The 23,838-nt window shown below is 39.1% G+C and overlaps 1 long non-coding RNA gene across 3 annotated transcripts in view; it reads right to left on the bottom strand.

Moving 5' to 3' along the window:
* Positions 1–23,838, bottom strand: part of LOC113746858 (uncharacterized) — a 193,449-nt gene that overhangs the window by 20,233 nt on the left and 149,378 nt on the right. For all 3 annotated transcript variants that reach the window (XR_003463197.1, XR_003463200.1, XR_003463198.1), the window contains one exon: positions 1,026–1,190. This is a non-coding gene — a long non-coding RNA (uncharacterized LOC113746858). The remainder of the gene's footprint in view (positions 1–1,025; positions 1,191–23,838) is intronic.

Genomic DNA, 23,838 nt, shown 5'->3' with positions numbered 1-23,838 from the left:
TACGGGACAACTTGGGGGGCAGGTCTGAGTTTTCTGTTATATATGGACATGCTAAATGTCAGTCATGCTTCCCCAGCTCTCCAAGGCCATTATGAGCATTTGCTCGGCACTATTTATAGAGAGCCTCAGCATGTTTAGTCATGAAACACCTGACCCTTCAAATCAGTCCACTGAATTGAGCATTATAAACTTGCTTGTATCATAATTTTTTGACCTCCACAGCAGCAGCGGCGGCGGCATATGGCAAGAGAAATTTTAAAATGAGGTGAGGAAAATGTAAATGTTAAAAGAGGCGAATGTGTCCCTGTAACCTTCACCTTTATGTCTCATCAGCCTTTCATCATATTCTTCACCCGTCTCTCTTTCAAATCTCTTTTTTTTCCCTCCCTCCCTGAAGGTCTTCCAGCTCCTGGGCCAGCTCCTTCACAGTTACAAGTTGAGACAGCAGCACACACACACACACAGGAGTGTGTTTGTGTTTCTGCCACCGACTGAACCCTCAGGTTTGGACCTTACTGTCCCTTTATTCACTTTTTCCAGCAAGTGTGATGAGTAGACTTCTCTGATGAGGAGGAGGAGAGAGTTGGAGGGCACTTACTGCTTCCACACTCAAAGGAGAACCTCCTTTCCTTTTTAGCTTGATTCAATCCAGTTCACTCATGAAATTATTTAATATGTGCTCTCTGCATTTTAACACTCACTTTCAATTTGAAGGTGATTTTTGGTGGATGAATAGCAATAATAAAACTTGCACATTATAACAACAAGTCAAATGGGTTTTTCAGAGGGTTGCATGGAGAATCTACGAAAAAGCCAAGTTACTTAAACTGAAATCAGAATTTATTGCAGATACATTGCTATGGTTTTGTGATCACCATGTCGCTGTTTTTTTTCCTGCCTACAAAGGCAAAATGGCATTTAATTGCCATTGCAAATGTACATCTGTGTGACTGTGAATATAAATGAGACTTGCCCGGCCTCTTGTTCTCATGGTAACACAAGTAGGATGTGATGAGCTGATTGACCTTGGGATGTGGAGTTTCCTTTTTCACATGAATTTAGCAGCAAGGTAAGCCTTTGGGTTTCTGCATGGCAACTGTTTTGCAGTTTGTGTCAGCAGCCTGTCAGACGTCGCCTGCTGCCCATCCTCTCTGGCTGCACATATATTTGAAGAAGTCAAAATATTTTACCTGAAGAATGAAAAAGAGATCGCATTAATTTAATTCACAGCACTAATCTGATTAAGAAATGACTGCAACCATCCAGGTGAGCATTGTGTAATGTTTCCATTTACACATGTGATGCATTACAATGATACATGGATCAGCATGTGTTGCTATGGAGATACATCAGCAGGCCTGTGGGGGGCACTCTAGCACTTTCCCCCTTCGTCCACCGCTCTCTTCCCTCCATCTCTACCGTTTCTCAGTTTTCCCTCCCCATTTTCTGTCTTCCTTTTGTTCTGTGATTCTATCACTCCTCACTCTTCCTCTCTCTCTTTCTTGTACTAATGCGCTCTCTCATCACTGCTTCTCCTCCTTGCTCTCTCTCTCTCTCTCTCTCAGACACACACACACCCTCTCTCCTCAAGTTCTTCCTCCTCTTGCTCTAATATTTCACTTTTGGTGGACAACCATTTTCACTCCCTCTTTCTCCTCCATCCCACATGCTCATTTCTGTTGTCTGTCTGACACTTTTTGTTCTGGATTTTTAAAATCGATACGCAGCGCACCTCTCCCCCTTCATGTCCACATGAAATAAAATGTACATACATTAGCATTACGGCATAAACAGTTTGACCTTCTTCCTGTTGAACCTATTTCTCATTCATTGCATTTCCATATTGCAACAGGGTAGATTTAGTATGTCTGTCTATATAAGAACATTATCGGGTTGCTGTTAGATGAAAAAAAAAAATTATAATGGGACTCTGATGACACAGGATTTTTTTTTTCTCTCCTGTGATTTCCCAGCCAGCGAAAGTGAGTTTGACGTCAGCTCATCAGTCATTCCACAGATTCTTGTTCGTTCAACGTGTTTAATCCTTGGGCAGCTCTGAAAAGATAATTGGCCATCAAATTAAGGGAATACATTTATGTTAAGTTGTCAGAAATATGAAATGTGCTGTATGTTTTGAGGGATATTTTGTCAGAAATATGAAATGTGCTGTATGTTTTGAGGGATATTAAAGAATGAATCCACCTCTCTCTTTGTAGGACGAGAAAACAACGGAAATGTTTAATCATTTTTGCTTATGTTTTAGATCATTTGTAGATTCACAAACAATTGCCCAGTCAGTTAATCTTGTGGAGCTTCAGGCTTAAAAGTGTCTTCTCAAGTAGACAGATATTTATCTAAAAAATGTCACAGTGCCAAGTGTATTCATTCATGCCAGGAGTTGTAATCGAGTTGACAACATCTGCACTCCAGGGATTAAGTGAAAGAACAGCAAAATGCTGGGATAGATTGGGTAAATCATATTCAATTACTTTGCCTGTGGATAAGTACAGCCACTTTCAAGTTTGATGTGACTTTTCTTTATGTAAGTGAACTATCAGCCATACCTACAGCACCCAATTTATTTCATTAAAACATTACTGATTTCTCCTTTGTCACAAATTATAATAAAAAAGCGCACCATGTTAAGAAATGGTAATTAATGATTAGCCCTTATATGTATTACTTTGTCAGGAAATGACCGATGGCTGCTTGATGGCTGACGGCCATGACCTTGACTGAGGAAATTACCACTGAGGGGGCAGACCAAGGAGATATGTTGCATGAAGCAGCCATTTCTTAATGACTGAGTTATATCATATCACTTTCATAGCTTATGGCTTCCCGCCCGGAGAACGCACAGATAATCAATTTTAAATGTCTTCTTCAAGTTTAATTTCACCAGGATTCACAAAACAACATACAAATCTACATTTCTAAAATATGTAAATGTGAATTATTAATCAATTATAGGTTCATTTACATTCATAATTGAATACAATTAACTGACAACACAGAAGATGAAAGAAGCCAAGTGCCAAAACCTGCAGTTTCTCCATCTTTATCAAAATCTCTAGCTCATTTCCCCATTCATGACAACTGTACTGAGGCTGATTCAAATTATGTTAAGGTTTAACGTTATGCATAATTAACAGCGTGGTCGCTTTGATTGACAGGTAAATGCTGTCACAGCAGGTCTTTGATTAGTCGGGAGGCAGGAGAAACAGGAATGCCAACATGGCCACCACATTCTGAGCTTTAAGACGGCTCCTCAGAAACCTTCTGTGGGTTACATCACGGATACAACGTCCATTCTTTCCAGTGTCGGTGGGGGTAATCTGTCGCCTGTCTGTTTAATGAGATGGAGATACAGTTACACTGACTGACTGGCTACACATACAGATTGACCGAGTGTCCGTCTTTCAGTGCCCTCCATAAGTGACAATAACTTTGCTTCACTGTGGCAGCCCTGAGAGCTAGATAACCACTCTGACAGAGCAACCAGTTGGTATGACTCAACATGAAGTATCACTACAAAAAAAAAGAAAAAGAAAAGAAAAACCCAACAAGTTGTCAGCTGTCTGATTCAGCTAACTATCTAGAGGCTCAGTTGGTCCTTTGAGGATTGAAATAATTATATAACACAACACCATATCTTTTGCATTTGGGTTTAATTACACTGAATGACTGAGGCTGATATGAGGCGTCCATATTTGTTTGGTTTTCAGGCACTTAATATAAAGTGGCAGGTCGGATATATCAAAGCTTTCCAAGTCATAATTATGACACTTGAGCAGGTGTTTTCAGCAGCTGGACCAGATCATTGAACAAACAGCACTCTGAAATCTATTGTAACATATTTTATTTTTACTCTGGAACAGATAAGCTCTTTTAGCTGATACAAGAAAATTAGGTTATACTATTTATTATAACCATAAGTGCTAGATCTACCCAGCATGCTTTGCCACATCTAATTAATGTGCCCCAACAAAGCTTGGAAGCTGTGCAGCAGCATTTGCTATATTTAATATTTTGCAGTTGTTTGGCCATTTATCGAGTAATGACAAAAGGAGGCAGAGTGCCACAGTTTAAGCATTAAAATTTTAAATATTTATCTTTCTTTATTTGAATGATTGCTAAAATATATTTACTGTAACTTGCTTGAGTTTTGTGGTGAGCAACACCAGTAGTTTAACAATGCTGTTCTTAAAGACAATCTTTGCATTGGGGTCATTTTTAATGATTAACCAACTGTTGATTGCTGTTGATTAGAGAATTTCACTTTGATGTGTTTAAATGATTAGATTTGTTAGAACAAGGGTTGATGGTAATTTTATCCAATTATCTTACATAGTTTCAGCACTCTAAAGAGAGAGCTTTAATATCAGATATTTGGGGTCCAGTTAGGAGGATAATTTATAATGTATACAACAGTTCATGTAATTTAGAACAAGACAAAATATTCAGACACTTAACTCCTCTGCTAATTTAGAAAAACTCACTACAGGCCCGTCACTTAACTAATGAGATGTTTTCACAAATCTGTATCTGGTGATTTGATCATCAATCTATTTCCACAAGAGAAACAAGAAAGAAAAGGAATATTCATCGGTTATAATACAAATCATCATTAACCACATGCAATGCTTAATTTGCAAAAGAAAGGAGACATGAAAATAGAGAGAGGGGCAATCCTGCACAGTGGTTAACATGGCAGAGTCCCAGAATCTGGATCAACTGGTGAAAGCGTCAGAGGTGGATAATGTCTGCCATGCAGAGAGGGATTATTTTGTCAAAGCCTGAATCGCCTGCCAATACACAGGCTTGTACCCACATGGTGGTGTGGGGCTTAGACAAAAGGATTGAGACATTATTTTCAGGTTATCACTGTGCTTCACTCTGGGCTGAGACCAGGGAGCATTGGTTCAAATTAGCGGTTCGCAAAGTGCATTTCAAACAGCCTCCATACTGAGATGTTGGATAAGCACGATTTATTCCTGTATGTGTTCTGTTTGAGTGTATGCATCATGAAAAATGATTTCACAGGATTTTAGCTTCAAGCACAACATGAACTTCACATAACCAACTGTGCAGAAGATGCTGCCTAGAAAGTAAACACATGTTTAGATCAGCTTCACATCTGCTTTCGTATTAAGAACAATACATAACTTCACTTCCTGGCACACTAGGAACAGGTGGGCAATTTGTAAATATGTTTTTGAAATATTGTTCTACTCTAACAAGTAATTTGTTACTCCTAAACTGTAGCCATACATTTATTCTACAATCCACTCACACATACAGTCATATGCATGCACCTACATGTGTGTCTATGAATATATCTCACACGCACACAAACACACACATTTGGTGGGGATGGGTATGAGGTGGTAGGCACTCTACAGCAGACAAGTATAATCTCTTCTATAAATCTGTAGCAGAGCCGCTCTGCTCCGAGCAGCTTATCCAAAGTCCAGCCTCATGAGTAGGAGGCTCTTGTACACAAAATGTCACAAAGCAAACATTACATTTACCAAAATGCAGCTTGTCCTCATTTGTAGCATAATCTGCAATTATATGCAATTTAAGTTGGAGTGGAAATTACTGGAGCAACCAAGGTCAACAGAACTCCTCATTAAATGAATGACAGTTCTGAGAATATAAAAGCAGAGGGACCCCTGTTCCTAAGAGGCCATTTGTTAAATATTCCTCCTGGGGGTTTGGGATGCATTTTGCATAAATCGAACCACATACAGGGCAAAGGAACAGATTCTGTTCACTGTGTGAAGTCTTTGACAGCTCGTTCAATTTTAAGTTCAACCACCTTTACATTTTGATTTAACCCTCACCACTTATTTTTAAACCTTCATTTGAATCACACAAGCTACGGAGGAGGAACAAGTTACATATTTACAATTAGAGGCTCATGCATTTTAATCATATTTCTCAGGAAATCTGTCATGGCACAACATTTAAGCGAATGTCTTCTTGTTCGACACTCCCATTTTGATCTATTAGTGGTAGGATTTCTCCTCTCATATGCTTTGTTAAAATAAAATCAATTATCTGTGATTAAAAACAATCCAGCAGCCGCCGGTCCCTAAAGCAGGAGGTGATTTAGAATTATCTGTCAGCTATGTTAGAGAGGAGATGGCAGAACGCCATCATCGCGTGGTGATGAATCTGGTGGAATACCAATGGAACAGAAAAAGCTACAGCTCACACACAGGCAGAGAGAGACACAGAGAGAGAGAGAGTAGGGATATTTCTGCTGCGCACAAGCATGCAGCTTCACATTTCCTGTGCGGCAGAAAGCATGCAAGAAAAATTGAAAGTTTCAAGTTAATCACACTTATTTTGTGTTTTTGCTAAGCCTCGCTGCAAAATTACCCACTTTGAGTTCACTCCACGTCTGTCATAAGAGGCTATATGCCTGCTCCCCCTTAAAAAGGTTGACCAGCATCCCGCTATCCTGCTCCTCCTGCTCCTTCTCTCTTTACTGAAATTGCAGCAGCTATCCTATGCTGTCAACTATGGATTGCACAGAGACAAAAAAGCCTTCTGGGTGACATTGTTTGAATGCGCCCTGCTCAAACAGACTGCCAGAACCAACAGAACTGTTCGCACAAATCTCACAGTGACTCCTTGTTATTGTGGAGTGCTGAGCAGCTCCAAATAGTCAACATTCTCTGCAGACCCCTGCAGCATAGTGAATCAATGAGCCAAAAGTACATAAAGATTGTGCCAATGTCTCGACATAAATCAAAGCTTTATCGCTTCATATCAACATATTTTCTCATCGAAATTGGTTGTGGAGATCTCTGAAACTTTAAGAAAGACGGTCGCTTGGATTTCACTTTCTGTAAAATTTGAAGCACTTCATTTGATGTACAACTTATAAAACTGCAGTGATGCTGGCAGGCCAATACTATTAGCTGCTCATCATTCAGAACACTGAGTAAGTGCTGAATAAACCAAGTGCTCAGACGGAAATTTAGTCATGTTTGTCATCTAGAAAACAACAAACCTGTGGTTATTCATGATATCACCTTAAAATCCTTCTTAGCCAAGCCTTACGAGCAGTGAGGCAGAGTGGAAGGGAGTCTGGGCTTCTCAAAGTCTAATTGAAAGAAATGCATTTCAGCAGGGCTTTTAGCTGTCCTGCCTTTTACTTGAAAGGATGGGCTCTGAAGCCAGCAGGTAGGCGTTTACACTTCTCATGGCTACCTCATTAGCTAAGCTGCCTCTGCCAGGCAGAGTCAGAGCTCTGAATACATGCCAAAAATCAAAAATCAGGACCAGCCACAGAGTGACTTTATTGGCATCCAGCTATACAGTATGTGTGTGTTCATGCCATGGTAGTTGGCTTAGATGGATGCTGCGTTTCTGCTCAATGCTTCAGGCTAAATTGGCAAGATTTACTGTAGATGTTGCTCTTGCATAGGAGAAAGTTATTCATACTGATTTCCATTTTCCAACATTTTTCACTTCATATTATTTTGTGCATATACCCTACATACCAGGAAGATTTCTTGCCATGTCCGTGACCTTTGTGTCTCCGGTTCACTTGGGTTTTCTTTGTTACACTGTGTGAACTTCTCTGTACAGTACTCTCCTCTTGTAAAGCATGAAAAATGTTTTCTTGAGAGATGAGACTTTGCCAGGAATAACAGATTTCATTTCACATTTATTGTGCCCACTGTAAAATGACGATATAAATGGAAAAAAAAGTGCTGCTTTCTCAATTAGGTGGAACAGCAGAATGAATGACTGTTTAATGGATATGACATTCGTATCTTGTTTTGTCTCAGCACAAAGAGATTTGATGCACAGAATCTAATTTATTTCAAATGTGAACCTTGTGACTAATAGACAGCAGCAAAACAATTATATACCACGCAAGTGACGTTTTTTCTTTTTCTTTTTTTTTTTTAAACTGCTGGCTGTAATGAATATCCAGTGTCAACAACTTAATTTGCTTCTTTCAGACACCGGTCGCTAACCACGCGAGTAGCAGATAGAGCTTTGCAGACAAAACCAGCAATGAGCGTGATGTTCTTATTCAATTATCGGATAAAAATAAATTCCATTAGAGACAACATAAACTGCCTGTTGACGTCAAAGATAAACCATTAGCATTGTGGCAACTTAATCTGTTGAACAATTTAAAAAGGTGAAACTTCTGCCTGAGGATCTTAATGTGTCTTCAGTTGATGAAACGTGTGTTCAGCCTCATCACTCGTACAGGCTCTGTGCTTGATATTCTTCAGAAATGTCCATCCATAAAACTTTCACACCGGACTGTCTGACCCTAACCTGCCCCGGACAATAACAAGGTCTTGTGTGCTGCTGAGGCTGAGTAGCCTTAGACAACCTTTGTGCTGTATCTCATTATCAAATTGGCTCTTCTCTTCTTCTTTCTCTCTCCTGTCCCGTAACATGCAGAGAATCTCTGTGCTCTCTGCATGATCCCCGAATGTCACTGAATACGAGCCTGCCAGTTACGCTGCAAGCTAATGGCTCCCTCTCATTTTCTGTCTTAATAATGCCTACAATGAGCAGCAGTGTCCAAATGTATACAATGAGTAGCAGCAGCCAAGGAGTAAACACTTTCAAGGCAAAGCCTGGGAAATAGTGACTCATTTCTAGTCAGCCGTTCAAAGTCCAGACATTATCACAATGCCCACCTCTTTTCACCCTGGCAGACAAAGGCACTGTCGGGACCAGAATAACTTCCTGAGAAGTGTCCAAGAGTGATGGAAAAGTCTCAATCTCGCACTGTGTTTATACTGTCAAAACAAAAACAAGAATTGATGAAATGGTGGGGAAAAAAAAAAAAAAAAAAAAAAACTAACCCAAAAGAAACTAAACAATAGCCAATGTTGAAAGAACATTATGAGAAGTGAACAGCTCATTAGCTGCAATGGTTTTGGCTGTTGAAAACAATGTGTCACTACACGTTTGGAAATGACATCCTGCTGAGGTGAACAGACAACATTTCTCTCCCGTTGCTGTGCTGAAGTCAGAAGAAGCATAAAGCCACAGTGAAAAGCTGAATCTTCCAAGACTTCAGTATCTCCCTCCCTCTAAAGAGCGTTTTTCTCTTTTCTTTTCAAATAATGTAAGCGCTTTATCTGTATGTACACGTACAGAGCTTCTTGGCTCACGTTAGGAGCTTTAATTTGGCATATTTCAATGTGACTGAAGCAACTATCATTTTCTTCCAAACAAACAAGGAAATAAATAAATAAATAACCGAGTACCACAGGACTAGTTCAAAGCAGTGCTTTCTAACCTCGGCTCACTGATCGAGGAACATGAAAAGGGGCCCCAGGAGATGGCTGGTTTCACATACCAGCGTGATTTATGGTCTACCATAACAAATCAACAAGTTTAACTTTAATTGTTTTCTTTGCGATGGGAGGTGGGGTAGTTAATACAGAGCAATGATTGATGGCACAGGGCACCATGTTTGACTTGGCACTTTGTCTTTTGCAGTGCAGCTCAGGAATTGAACCAGTTGATAGAAGCAATTAATTTGAGGAGGGGATTGTTTTGATTTAGGAAATATACAGGTTCTAAAAATATCAAATAGCAAAGACCACTTACCGTTAATCTGTCATCCAACGGTAAAGGGTTGAGGGACATATAAAGACATTCAAAAAAAGCCCTTTGATGTTGGACATTGCCTTTGTGTTCATTTTTTTAATTAACGTGGATTTAAACCTGTACCCACAAATGGGAGATCGAATCTTTCCGTAAGACTTCATCTGAGTGTCTGACATTTCATATGGTTTAATAAAGTTAGCTTCTGTTTAAGCTACATTAGCTTGCTAAGTAATTGAGACAACCATTTAATTAAATGCTTTGCTGATGATGCTTCTCTTGGAATAGTGGCTGTTAACCATTAATCAGTGGTGCACACCTAATTTACAAGAACAACAGTGCAGGAACGGGGCCTGCACAGGAGAGGAAATGGTCACACCATTACATTAAATCACCATTAGTAATTAGTGAAGCCAGTGGCACAGCAGCACTCAGGATATATAGTGATTGCACTAAATCACGGGATAAAAAAAATCATCCGTTGCTGATATCACAGCTGATCAGCACTCCATAGATCACAGGACAGTGTTTTAAACAGTCTTTGTGTGTGATAATTGTAACCATGTGGTCTAAAGGTGCCTCTGAGTGCTTCACGGATTAACCTTGCAGCTACTGCCAGTAACTCAGGGCATGCCAGAATAGGTCTATTTATTTTTTGCATTTGTTCCAGCCTGCTGGCGACTGATGCAATAGACTGTAGATGATTTACTTCTGTTGATTATTGAATCATGGAGGAAGAAAAAAAAAGCCTTGCCCAGAAAGCTATGCCTGAGTTTTAATTAAGTTTGGACCAAAACTGGTCTTTCCTCAGTTAGTTCATAAAAATGACCTTCATTGTGAATTACTGTAATGAAATATGATGAGTACAGCTTGGTAGCGTTGATTCTACGTCATACAGAAAAAATATTTATGGTTCTGTGAGTGAGACTGCACAGAAAGTTTCTGTTGTTACAATGGCAACACAATGCACACTGAAACTGCAGAAACAATAAATCAGATATAAGTGATTGCAATATTGTCTTGGGGTGTTTTTGCAAACATCAATCACCTTTACAATAAATTACAGTACAGGGATTTCTGCAAATGCTTATGATGCATGGCTAACTGACATGGACTCACCACAACTAACAAATGACATTGTTACGTCTGGTTCTGGGAAGGTGAACGGCACATAAACAGCAGTGGAGTTCAGATTCACATTAAAATAATACAGATAATTAATTAAATGAAAATCAGCCACATTGTCTGATTAGACTAATTTGTCAGAAAGGACATTTACTAAGGTTAATTTTACTTGCCAAATTAAATCTAATGCCATTTTTATACAATACACTTACACACAAAAACAACAACAAAAAAATTAGACAAAACTAATAACCATTTTATTAGTTTTCTCTGAAATTCAGATGACGCCATATTTGTATATTACAAAATAGATTTCAAAAGGTCAGTACCACTAAAGCTCACTAACATGTTATATATTCTTTGTTTAATTCATACAAATAGCAAATTGACAATTCACTGTTTAACAGGGCGTTTACATGCTGGATTATTTGAAATAAATACTGTACGACCCATTCTCTCCCATAACCCTAACTCTTTTTCATCGTGCTTCTATAACATGTTAACTGGCTCTAATAAGAACAAGCTCACACTCATCACACACCACGTCTCCAAAATCATCGGTCTCCTCACCCCCAACCTGTCAGACTTTAACAGTAAAGCCATTACACGCACACCACACAGTATAGCACATGACCCCGACCACCCCCTCAACTCATCCTTCACACTGCTCCCATCTTGACACAGATACAGGTCACAGGTCTGTAAATGGGCATGCTATAGCAGGAGTTGTGTCCCTTCTGCTGTAGCGTCACCCCAGTTACTGCCATGTGGTGAGAGCTATATAGCATATGGGTGTAAAAATTTGCTGTTTGGATATTTAGTTTTGTGGCTATGTCTATTTATGTGGCTTTGTACAGACTGTGTATCTATCTACAGGAACAAGAAGACACTATGCATAAGACAAGCAGCAAAATACATGTGTTTACAAAGAGAAATACAAAAATGTTACACTCAGAAATGTATAATATTGAGCAGGAACAAAATCTAATTATGGAATTAGACAGCTGAGTTCATATTAAAAACGTATTCAGCCTTTTGATTGCATCTGTTGCATTCAATCACGGTTTTCGCACTCAAGCGTAACCCTGAACTATACCAGATACCAGGTTGTATCTTGTACGCAAATATAAATGCCAAACTAACCTTTTTCTCCTCCATGCTTCACAATCTGTTTTACATTGTTTCAGAGAGGTTTGTCCATTGTCTATCAGTGTATCAGCCACCACCACTGTGAGACTATGGTCTCATGAATGTTAAACAAGACCATGGAGTGGATGGTGGACATGATGATGAGGACACATTGTATGTCTCCTACTGCATAATAAGCTTTTGCAAAATGTTGTTCACTGGCTGTACCCAGTAGTGATATAAAACAACAGCAAACCCCAGAGTATGCAAAAATCTCCCTATAATGAGAGGTCAAACGGGCTAAAGGATAGACAGGAGGTTATATCCACCCACAGGGTACGGTAAAAAGTCTTAAAGCGGATTCGTCTGCAAGAAAAAAGGCGTGAGGCAGGTGTGGAGTAGCAGCAGGAAGATTATTCGCTATAGGCACAAAGGGGCATTGAGAGGTGGGAATGCATACCGACATGAATGAGCTTTTACCTGCTGGAAACTCAGATTTCAAGGAGGTTTGACAGAAAAATCTCAGGTAATTTCACCCACGCCAGGTCACAAGGCCAATACAGTGAGACCCCTATTACCAACATCCCATCTCAAAGTCACACTCATCATGGTCCCCCACAATCTTTCCTCCCCCCTACTGAATTTCCTGGTTTTGCCAATTCTACAGTTGTAAATCATTCCAAAAAGGTTTTTTTTAAAAGGTGACAATGTGACAGCTTCAGCACTACAGCTATACTGAAATAATCTGTTCAACATGGTGCATAATCTTTAATATATTGCAGTTTATTTTAATTATATGTGCACAAAACTGATTTGAATTCATCCCATCAAATCTAAATGTTGAATAGATCCCACTATCATCCAACAATCCAGTTCTTTGAGCTTTTTTAACATCTTTCAGCTCTTGTTTTTAGTTTTTACAGCTAGCAGCTTTACTGGGTTAGTTCATTCTCACCACTCTCGTCAACCAACCACAACAGACAGCTATACACTGTACACTACCAGCTAGTCCATCACAGATTAAAAAGGTGACTAGCTGGTGAACATAGTCAAGTATTTATAAGATGAACAGCCAGATATTTCCTTCAGAAGTTGGTGGAGATCAGAGCAAGTAGGAGAGTTATTATTGTATTTCAAAGCAATATATATGTTAACTCATTCACCATATCAACTTCGGATGGTGACAGTCAGTGTTGTGTTGACAGTTGATGACCAAATAAATCAAATAATGCAGGTTCTTCAGTCTTTTTTTTTTAAAGACAGATAGCAAATTCTTGTTCAAGCACCACACTGCACTCTAACTACCATTGCAACCACAGAAAAAGAAATAAAGTGCAAGAATAAAAAAGTGGGCCATCAAACTGGGTGGTTCTTTCTCATCTCAACACACAAAAGGTGTCTTTCTTTATAGCTTGTCTCTTTTTGTTGTCTCCAAACACAATACCTGTGGCAGAAAGTCAAAGTTGTTTAAAACTCTGAATCTGAGTTTTGATTGTCTTTTTTCTTTTCTAGTACAAAATGCAAGTAGTTTTATTCTTTACTCTCCCAAATAAACTGTCCTCTGAAGTTGGCCATCCCCTTTTCTCCTCTTCCTTTACTTTTTAGCCCCAACCTCAGTATAGTCTTCTTAGCCCAAAGACTCACCAAAGCTCCCTTTGTGAGTGTTTTATGATGCATGCAAATGCAAATAAACCAACAGACATCTCAGTATATTGGTCCTCAACCCTGAGGGGATGAACAGGGCAGGGCAAACAGACTTCTCCTACTTCTGAAGAGAATCGGTTAACCCCTATCCCTGAAAAAATAAATAAATAAATAAATACATACATAAGTTCAGCTGCAGAAACCAATTACCCCTCCCTCACCCATTCCTCTGCACAACAAACTCTTTTATTGATCTGGTGATAATTACCTCAGTCACATCATAAAGCACCTGGAACAGATTGGTGGCTCAAATTATCGATTACCCCTGGGCTACCCTTCGTCGTTCATTGTATTGCCGCTATACATTACTTGATGAGATCTGCTTTGCCGTGCTTTCCCTTGCACTTCTGTTTGCCGCTGTGTGGGGATACATTGACAAAAGGGGTTTGGTGGTCAAATGCACGCTATCAAAGTCATTCATCATCTTTTCTTAGTCTTTAGGTTATACTGTGTCCCACCGCAAACCAAGGTTAACCTGCTGTATACCTACTGTTAGCTTGTGCCTGCACCACTTACCTGGCACCACTTTGCCCTTTACTAAGCCCTTTATTTGATCTAAAACAGTTTGGGTCCAAAAATGACCTTACATTCCTGGTTGTGACTCGGGGCCTGCCCTGGCAAACACCAGCTGTGTCTAATGCTTCATTACACACCTTCCTTGAGGCATGTCAGTACGTGACCCTAAACCTCTGCCCACTAGCCACACATAAGTCCCCGACTACAGTCACAACAATAGTGTGACCTCCACAGAGGCCAATACTTCTTGTCTGCAATAAATAATGAGGTTGTAATTCCATCACAAGCTCTTCCTTTTTATTGTCTTTCAATTTCCCACAAAGCTAACTAGTAGGGGCCTGTATTATTTCACAAGCTTTCATTTTTTATAGATCACCACAGCAGCCTGTCACAAGTTTCCAGTCTCCCTTAGCTTGTTTCCAGGGAATAGAGAAGAAGAAGACACACAGAAGACGATCTGCTTTGTTAGGGAGCGGGTCTTAACTTTGTGCTTGTCTGGATATCAAAAGAACGATGGCTTCGAGCATTTCCCTGTGTCCCTCCCTCCTCAAACACCATGAAAACATACATCAGGATTTGAACCAAAAATGCCTATGTGACATAGAAAAGTGACGTCTCTGGATACATATTATTGTTTTTGCATGCTCACCTTTTTTTGAAATCCTGGATAGCTTTGAGAATTGTTGACCTGCACACTAAGCAGCTCATTTAGATGCTGAATAGATGACGGATCTTCATTTTCATTAAATAGCTGTTCTTTTACTATTCATTAAATACAAATGGATTAATCAGTCGGGCCAAATGCAGAGAGCAACTTTTGATTAGTAAATCCAAAACATGAGTAAAGGTAAATAATAGAAACTATTCTTTTGTGTGTAATTGGTCTGATTTGTAAGTGAGTTCCTCTGAAATTCATTGAAAAAAAAAAATACATTTCTGGTTCAAATGAATGATCACTGTGATGTAATCTCTTGTGTACAGTAACAAGCTTATCAGATGAATTAAATAGCTGCCTATCTGTTTTGTATATTAATGCCATCCTGACAAGTGCCTTAATTAGAGAGACTGAAAGATACCAAGTGATTTTGATTATGAGAGCATTATCCTCAAAACCTATTCAACCACAGGAGTCACATTGAGAACCAGAGCATAATCTAGCATCCGACACAAAACCACATGATTAACTGCACACAGAAAGCTGATGCAACCTCTGTGGAAACAAGCACAAATGCTTAATTTAAATGAAAGCAAGACCTAAAATGTGTTCCTAAAAGACCATGTGCTCCTTCACATTATTGTGTAAGAAATAATAGATGATGTCATACAGCAAATAAGCAATATTGTGCAACATTTTAACAAGATTATATCCAGCGGGGTAAGGATACATGTTCACGATTGTGTGGTTGATTAATCTACCATCCTCCATTCATCAGCACTAATTCTGTTTCCTTATTTCGCCTCTGCAGTTTCTCATATTCAACATTGTAAGTTAATATCAGGGAGCAGAAATTAGCATCATACAGCACTGGCTGGATGGTGCACCTCTCTCCATGCCCAAGGTGCTGCCTGCAGGAAAGGTTGTTGAGGATAGAAAGCTCACCTTAACCATCTGCAGTGAACCAAACTGGCTCTGGGCAGGTGTTCAACATGGCCAGGTGGAAAGCAGCTGACACAGACATAGCTCCCCCGTGCTATTTGTCATTGTAAATAACAATTGTTTCTTCAATATTAGAATTGGACAGGAGTGAGCATCCAGCCAGTCTCTCTCATTCTCCTCTAATTTAGGCAATTAAAAAGAAAGGTCATGTGTGGAAACAGATGGCTAAACTTTAAATGTGTGCTGAGTCTGGAGGCTGAAAGAGACAATTGGCATTTTACATGCACTATCCGCGCACTCAGGATATATGGGAGACAGATAGTAAACGGCCAAACAGTTTTATATACTAGAGGCGCCAAAGTGTATATTTATGCAAAGACTGCTTTGTAGAAAATCCCATGGGAGGCTTTCTGGTCTGAGCTAGTTTGTTCTCACTTATTTGCATGTTAAAACCGACTTTCCATAGAAGACATTTTGATCCTTCTGCAACATACATCAATCAGGTGAAACCGCTTAAATTACTGACATTCAGCTGCTCTGTCTAAAGGAAAGGATGTGCTGTCAGATGTAGTGTCAAATTGCTTTGTTCAAGACACTGTTCTTTAATCATCCACTGCAGAGGAAAGCACTGTAGTCCTCACAATGAAAAAGAAAAAAACAACAATGACAAAACCAACTCAGAGTGCATCTGGGAGATAAAAGGATACACTTTCTGTGCTCAGGGACAGGACAATTAAAGTAAAATAAAGTCTGCTAAAGTTAAAACAGCCTGGTGAATCTCCCAAGAGTAACATAGGAAGCTCGTGTAGGCAGTAAGGTGGGGAGGAACAGCAAACAGAACGCTGTCACACTTCCACTCCCTGTGGAGCCGAGCTAAAAGGAGGAGGGACGTGGATCTGGAAACAGTACACTGCCTCCAGCTTCTGTTATTTTCTATCGCAATGTTTGTGAAATTTCCTGCTGATGAGGTGATTATACTGGAACATGTGCTTCTTTTAGCCTGACTGGTCACTGACAGTGGTTAATGTTTACACAAGTAAAGATATTTTATTTAACCTGGTGTTCAAAAGCTGGGAGTAGCAGATACAGTAAAGCTGGCCCTGGTGAAGTGTTGTTTTAGTACCAGGATTTGTTTGGGGTCAGTGGAAATTGCACGTGAACTTTCATTCCAACATCTGTACATACAGATGCACACAGCACACAGTATTTGCTCCAGGGATTTGGTGTGTGTGTGGGGGGTTGAACCAACATCCACTGTCCATGGCTGTTAAGGTTCAATGGGTCTTCAGAAGTGAAAAGAGAGTGCAGGGTGAATCCACTGTGATAGTACCTAATAGCACCTCTGCTATTGGATGTAAGTGAAATCAAAGTTTTCCTCTATACTTTAAACCTTACACAAGAGACACTGTGTCTGTATTCAGAATGTTAAGAGCCCAGGAAAGTCTTTTACTATAGGCTCCTGAAGCTGCTCTGATGTTCCTTTGGGGAACGTTAACTTTTCCAGTTTATGAAGCATTTGACAAAACTTACTGGCACTTGGGTGCATATGCAACGAATAGGACTGCATCATCTGCTACTACAGAACTTGTGCGTATTTATGAGAGAGCATATGTGTCGACACTAATCTCTGTGAACAAGCCACAGCTTGCCATGAGTGCAGCATTACATGCATCTCTTCACTCACCGAAACCGAGTATGGCATCGCACTACATAAACCAGCAAGCTAAACAAACTGTCCTGTCAAAAACCTGCAGTCGGTGAAACTCCACAAACACTCAAACCCAAACAGAAAGATAACCCAGTAACTGTGTCTCCAAAGTCAGCAGATGGTGAAGCGATGACTAGATGGGCAGGCAACAGACTTTTCAACACAACACACAGTAAATTAGTATAATGGATCTCCACCAAGGGATACTTTCCTGGCAAAGATAACAAAGCATCTGCTTTATTCTGTGACTTACAGGAAACGTAACACTGTGAAAATAAAGTCATGGTTTAGAGTGAGAACATCTGAAAGTTGTAAGATGACTTCTCTCAGGCTGGAGGATTAGCTGGTTTCACAGTGATACCGTGACAAATAAAGGTCACTTATCAGTGCAGCATTGTTCAAATTTAAAAATAGACGGTTACATTCAGACAAACACGTTACGAAGTATACTGTATTCATGAAAACGCGCACTTTGCTTATATTGTATGCAGGACTATGTAAGACAGCAGTTTGTTCCTTTTTTTTTTAACAAGTCTTACTCAGAAATGTTGCCATAAAAGTAAAAAGAAACAGAAAAAGACATAAGTTTTATCGAAATTGAAACGGAAGTGTTTAATTTAGTTGAAGCCAAAAGGGCGTTTTTCCTTATCTTTCCTGGAGTGTCTGGTGTGAGGAAAGATTGCAATAACAGAAGCAGTGTTGCTGTGTCTCTGTCGTCATGAAGTATGCACTTTGGCTGATGTCAATTACTACGGTAGAGTCTGATATGGAAATTAAGAGTGCAAACAAAGTCAACTCTGAAGCTGCACTGAGGGATATTTTGTTTTGTGATCAGCCTTTTTATTGTGGTTTTAACATGTATGTCTAAGACTGAAGCAATACAATACAATATCCAATTTATTTAATGCATTGGACTGCGCTATTTCTGTTTATTTGTTAGGATTCTCATTAGCTGTCCATTAGCACATGAGTGTAGACCACACATTATGTCAACTATTGCATGCTAAATCCATGGATGATGACCATGTAGCTAAGCTTTAAACTCATTATCCATTTAGCCTGCTTTGTGGTCCAAACCAGAACTATAAGGCCAGTGAATATTTAAATTTCTCTGGTCATTAACTTGATGACAATGTTGCTCTGCATGTAGGTTGTTACAACTACTCAATAAGTCAATTATATCTTATATCAAGGGTATATAAGAGGGAGCTGGAAATTAATTCATGTATGAATCTAAATTTTTATTTTCTGCGATTGTGAATCGATTCGCAACTTCTAAAAATATTTTTTTCCAATATGGCAATGTTGACCTGCCACGCAATTACATAGCCACAATACAAAAGCCAGAGCTGCAACAAGTAATAGCTAGTCAATCGCTACTACTACTCCTTAATACAATTGTAGATTTCCCCCCTACTGAAACTGATATTGAATTATCTAAAAATTATCTAAAGTCTGGCAGTATTTTTTTTTAAATCGAACCAGGACTCCAAGAAACAAAATGAAAACAAATCATGACATATCAAAAGATTCACATCCTGAATCAACTTTTTCTTTTACATAAACATACAAACAAACATTTTGGTACTGTAACAATCCCCTAAATGTGGTTATTAAAGAGTTCTGATTTACTATTATTACTATTATTAAACTATTTCTGAACAGAAAGTTCCCAAAAATGTAGAATAAACTTGTGAGCTCTCTCAAACAAACTATGCAGTAGATTTTTACTATTTTACCGACTGACTTATTTTTATTTCTCTCATGGCATTTCTTTTCACTTACCGGTCGAGATATTCACAGTGCTGCCATTTTCATCAGTCTAGCTCGGATATTAACCAAATGTTATTAATTGTCTCTCATATGCTAGCTGTATTATTTTCACAGTGGGGACTTTTATAATATTTGCATATAGGTGGAATAAGTCATTTTTTTCCCCACAGTAAGAACACATTTAATTAAGAATTAATTAATGATGACAATGATTGTCCATAAAAAGCTCTCATATGTGTTTAAGCATAGATTTGTGATTCTAATCTGATAGTGAATGAGAATGAGACCATTTGTCACCCAAACAAATCCCAGAGTTCTCTACTGGGTGAAAAAAAATAGCTTTTAACTGTCTATCTCCAGTTTAAGCAGAATCTTAATTAGAAGAGCAACCAGGTCCAGAGGTTATAAAAAATTACATCCTTTGATAATATTACTCTTACAGTTATAGAAAGTAATTTGGGAGAGGAGATTATTAGCCCTCTGCCCTTTCAGACAGATATGACCTTGTAAGCCACTGTACCAGAGGACCAGCAGCAATCCATGATTCATTTAACACCTTCTGGGCCTTTAGATGCACTCCAAGCACATGCACTGTTGATTAAATGCTTTGAATTCATATTTTAAAGCACACGCCACATGAAAATTAATGATAACCAGCCAAGCAGCAGAACACAGCAGAGAGCCACGATGGGCAATTTATGAGAGATTCACTCCAATTTACAATTTATTCTGTAATCATCACAATGTTTCCTCCATATACAGCATAATGTAATGCACATTTGTGAGTGGGTGGAATTATAAGGAATATGAGTAGGTTACTAACAAAAGGATATGTCATTACAGTGCATTGAAGCAGGAAATCTAGCACAGGGAACTAGAGATTGGCCGCTGGGTGGGAATGCTCCACATGTGCCCATAAGAGACTAACAAAGTCAGTGAGTGAATGAATGGGCGATGAAGCAAACTCTACTGAAGTTTTTATTTGGCCCCAAATGTAGTGTGGAATTTAGTTAAGGGCCTGTACGTCTTTGAACTAAGTCACAGTGAATTTCAAAGGACTCTGCAATGCCCCGCTTACTGTCAGAGCTTTAAGTGAAAAAAGAAAAACAGCGCTGCGTAAATCTAACGCTGTAAAAAGTAATGATCTAATTTCTTTTTATTTATTTATTTACCCGTTGTTGTTAATGTCGGTCATGGCCTTTCAGTCAACTCTTCCTGCTCTGTACATTCTGAAAAATACCTTCTATTTCACCTGCAGCTTGTACTTACAGGAAGACTGCACATCTTCGACTCAACACAACATCACAAACAGCTTGTTGATGGAAGCGATCCATCATGTCAAGTTCAAGGGTCATGCACCATGTCTGTGCTTCACAGTCACGCTCCCAGGATCTAACACCCTGCCCCCCATCTGTCCTAGACCTTCTACAAGTGTCATTTTGCAACTGTCTGGCTAATGTCTCTGTTTATTAAACTGCACAACTCTACACCAATGACAATACTTAAAAGGGTAACAGCACCAAAATGGGTAATTTCAATTTGTTTATGATAAAGGACAATGCCACCTTTCATATGTACTCTACTGTGGCTCAAAAGGACGATCTGTAGGTCTTGTTAAATTACATGTACTAACTCTACATGTAAAATATGCAGTGTCCTCTATTTAATGGCACAACTGCAGTACAAAGTACATATTGTAGTAGCACAGATTAAAATGTTTTTAGGGATGTTAGCAGTGTGGATGGAAATGTTGGTCAGTTGGTACACCAGTTTAGACTTTGGACAGAAATATCTTAACAACCTTGGCACAGGTCCCCGGTACAGTACACAAACTTGATACAGGGACTCAGAGTTGCCCAGAGGATATACCCTGATAACTTTGGTGGTCTTGAAGTGTCACAAGCAGGTCAAAGTTTTCACAAATGGATGGATGGATTGGCTCATTTATGATACCCAGACAATATACCTTACAAATAATCCTCTGAGTTTATCTCTACTGCCACCACCATGTTGTTCAGGTTGCTATGTAGGTTACAGTTACAGACATTCATGTTCCCCACAGGATGAATTGCAATGACACTGGTGCTCTCTTTACTTTTAATATAGGTGACATCATCAGGTCCAGTACTTTAGTGTAAAACCACATACCTGCTATTTCATCATGATTGTACTTGTATGATTACATGTAACAATTAAACTGAACCGAACACTGTCTTCACTTACATCACTCCATTTATAGCCTCAGGTATACATATTGTGTTTGGTGCTGATTAACAAATGCAAGATTATAATGCCGAGCCAACATGTCAAACGATGATAGTACACATGGTAAATATTAAACCTGCAAAACATTAGCATGTTAACATTGTCATTATGTTGTAATATGTATGTTAGCATCTGTCACTAGCAATTAGCTCAAAGTGGCACAGCATCACAGAGCCGCTAGTGTGCCTGTAAACTCGTTTTTTATTTAGGTAGATTCGTAGACGTAGAAGTATTATGCAAGCACAAAGACTGACATTTACTCACTGTGGTCGGTGCTGCATGGTTGATTTTCACAAAATGAGATTTGTACATATAATTGGCTTTGTTTGAACTTTGAAATATTAAGGATGCTGCTCATACATGAAGCAACTGAAGTTAACACTACACAGGTTTTGCTCTTATCATAAGAAAGCAGCATTAAAAACCAGCCAGCTGTCAGTTGAGTTCTTGAAGCCTCTTGGCTGAGTGGAGATCAATTTCATGACTAAAACATAAAACCCACCCGCCTTTGATTTAGTTTTTCTCAATAACCCATCACCTGCACCTGAATCTGTATTTTGCATAAGAAAGACTTGCAGCTAATATCCTGCCAAAACTTAACAAACAAGCAAAACATGTTTGAAAATCGCCCTCAATGACCCACCAACAAACACAATCTGCTTCGCAAATACAGAACACCATTAACAAATGTGGCAGTACCCATCAAACAAATACATGACACCTATCATACAAATATGCATAATACACCATGCTTCAGAAACAAATACAGCAAGTCTTTTGGCACAATCTCTCTGTCGTGATCGCAGTATTGTGGCTAATCAGATACAGTGTAGACTACATCTGTTGTAACGCAGTGTACACCAGCCATTCAGGTGGGTTCAAAGCACGATTCAAACTTTAAAGGTGGTACAAATGCATATAAGATCAATGCAAACTTGTGTGGAAGTCGATAGACATGGATTTGCTTTGGACAGCACAAACAGAAATAAAGATATCTCTTTGATAGCTGAAAATATTCCAACTTGAATGAAAAGTTTTTGTATTACATGCAGCAGAGTTTCTGGGAAGTTTTGAGATCTTTCAGCGGATGAGCTGTCAGGCACAGGTACACTGCACACACAAAATCGATGCGTACATTGGCCACAAGCTAATGTACGCCTCTGTACATTGTGACCAATTAAAACAGATCAAACAAACAAACCAGTGGTCAATTATTCTGGCTGAATATTAGGGGAGGAACATTTACTTTGCATTCAGTCTATTTAATCTGTTCAGCAGGCAGCAAAATCTATTTTGTTGTATACTACAAATGTACCCAATAAACTCTTAGTCAGTGTATTGCACTGCATGTTAATGTGTTTTCTGTTTCTGCGCTTTGTGTGTGTACATACAAGCCTTAGAGCAGGACAGAAACAGAAATACACTCAAACACAATGAGTTAATTTAACTAAAGCAATTAGGAGGAGAGAAGTTGCAGATCAGGCCAAACACCATCTCACCATGGTAGTCCCAGCTGCTTGGCTATTGACTATATTGACCGGAGCTCTGTCAGACACAACTGAGTAGTTATTTTCAGCCGATAATATGTGGCGTTGCAGTGAGAAATGAGTTGTTTTCTATAAATTACACTGTAACCAGCACAGTGTCAGTCTAGAGCCACGTCTTGCTCTGACAGCCTGTGTTTGCTTCACAGCTTTGGGGTTTGCATCTCCTTATTTAAGTAATTTCAGATGTCTTTAAGCATGCTATTTGAAATAACTGCAGACATTCACAGAGAGACGCGTGTTTGTCTGAGTGTATATGCAGCTGAGTTGGAGAAAAGAGGTTTTGTTTGTTTGTTTTTACTTTAAATCTTAAGAATATCTGGAAGGTGTATAAGGACAGTTAATGTACTTAAGTTTGGTAATTAAAGCTGTAATATTGGTCACCGACACTAACAAAATGTTATCCGTCACTTGTCTTAGAGAACATTTTCTCCTTTGAACAGTAAGTTCAGTACTGCTTACACAGACGCTCATAATTTAAAAGTGTTGACTTTGTGTTTTCCTTTTAAAGTTATATTGACTTTAAGACAAGATTATTGTAGGATTGCAGGTTGTAATGCAGAACTTTGTTTTGTACAGTGGCCAAGAGAGTTACTGTACCTTGGCCAAGTGTACACTCAAATACAAACAAATAGACAAAAACGGTTTCCTACATTTTCTAACTTACAGTTACCTCTTTTGGGCCACCACAGTTTTGGAACATCGGTAAGTCTTTCTGTACATTTGATTTAGAAATATACATTTGCACAGTTAAAATATGAAGAAACCACAGTATTATGCTGTTTGACTGTGACCCTGTGTGCACCTAAAATCGTTTTCTTGGAAAGTGGCTGGTTTAGAGCCTTCAGGATGTCCTGGGGTGTATACATTTGTTT

The sequence above is a fragment of the Larimichthys crocea genome, chromosome I (genome assembly GCF_000972845.2).
Source record: "Larimichthys crocea isolate SSNF chromosome I, L_crocea_2.0, whole genome shotgun sequence".
Taxonomy (NCBI): domain Eukaryota; kingdom Metazoa; phylum Chordata; class Actinopteri; family Sciaenidae; genus Larimichthys; species Larimichthys crocea.
This window is presented reverse-complemented; position numbering and strand designations above follow the sequence as displayed.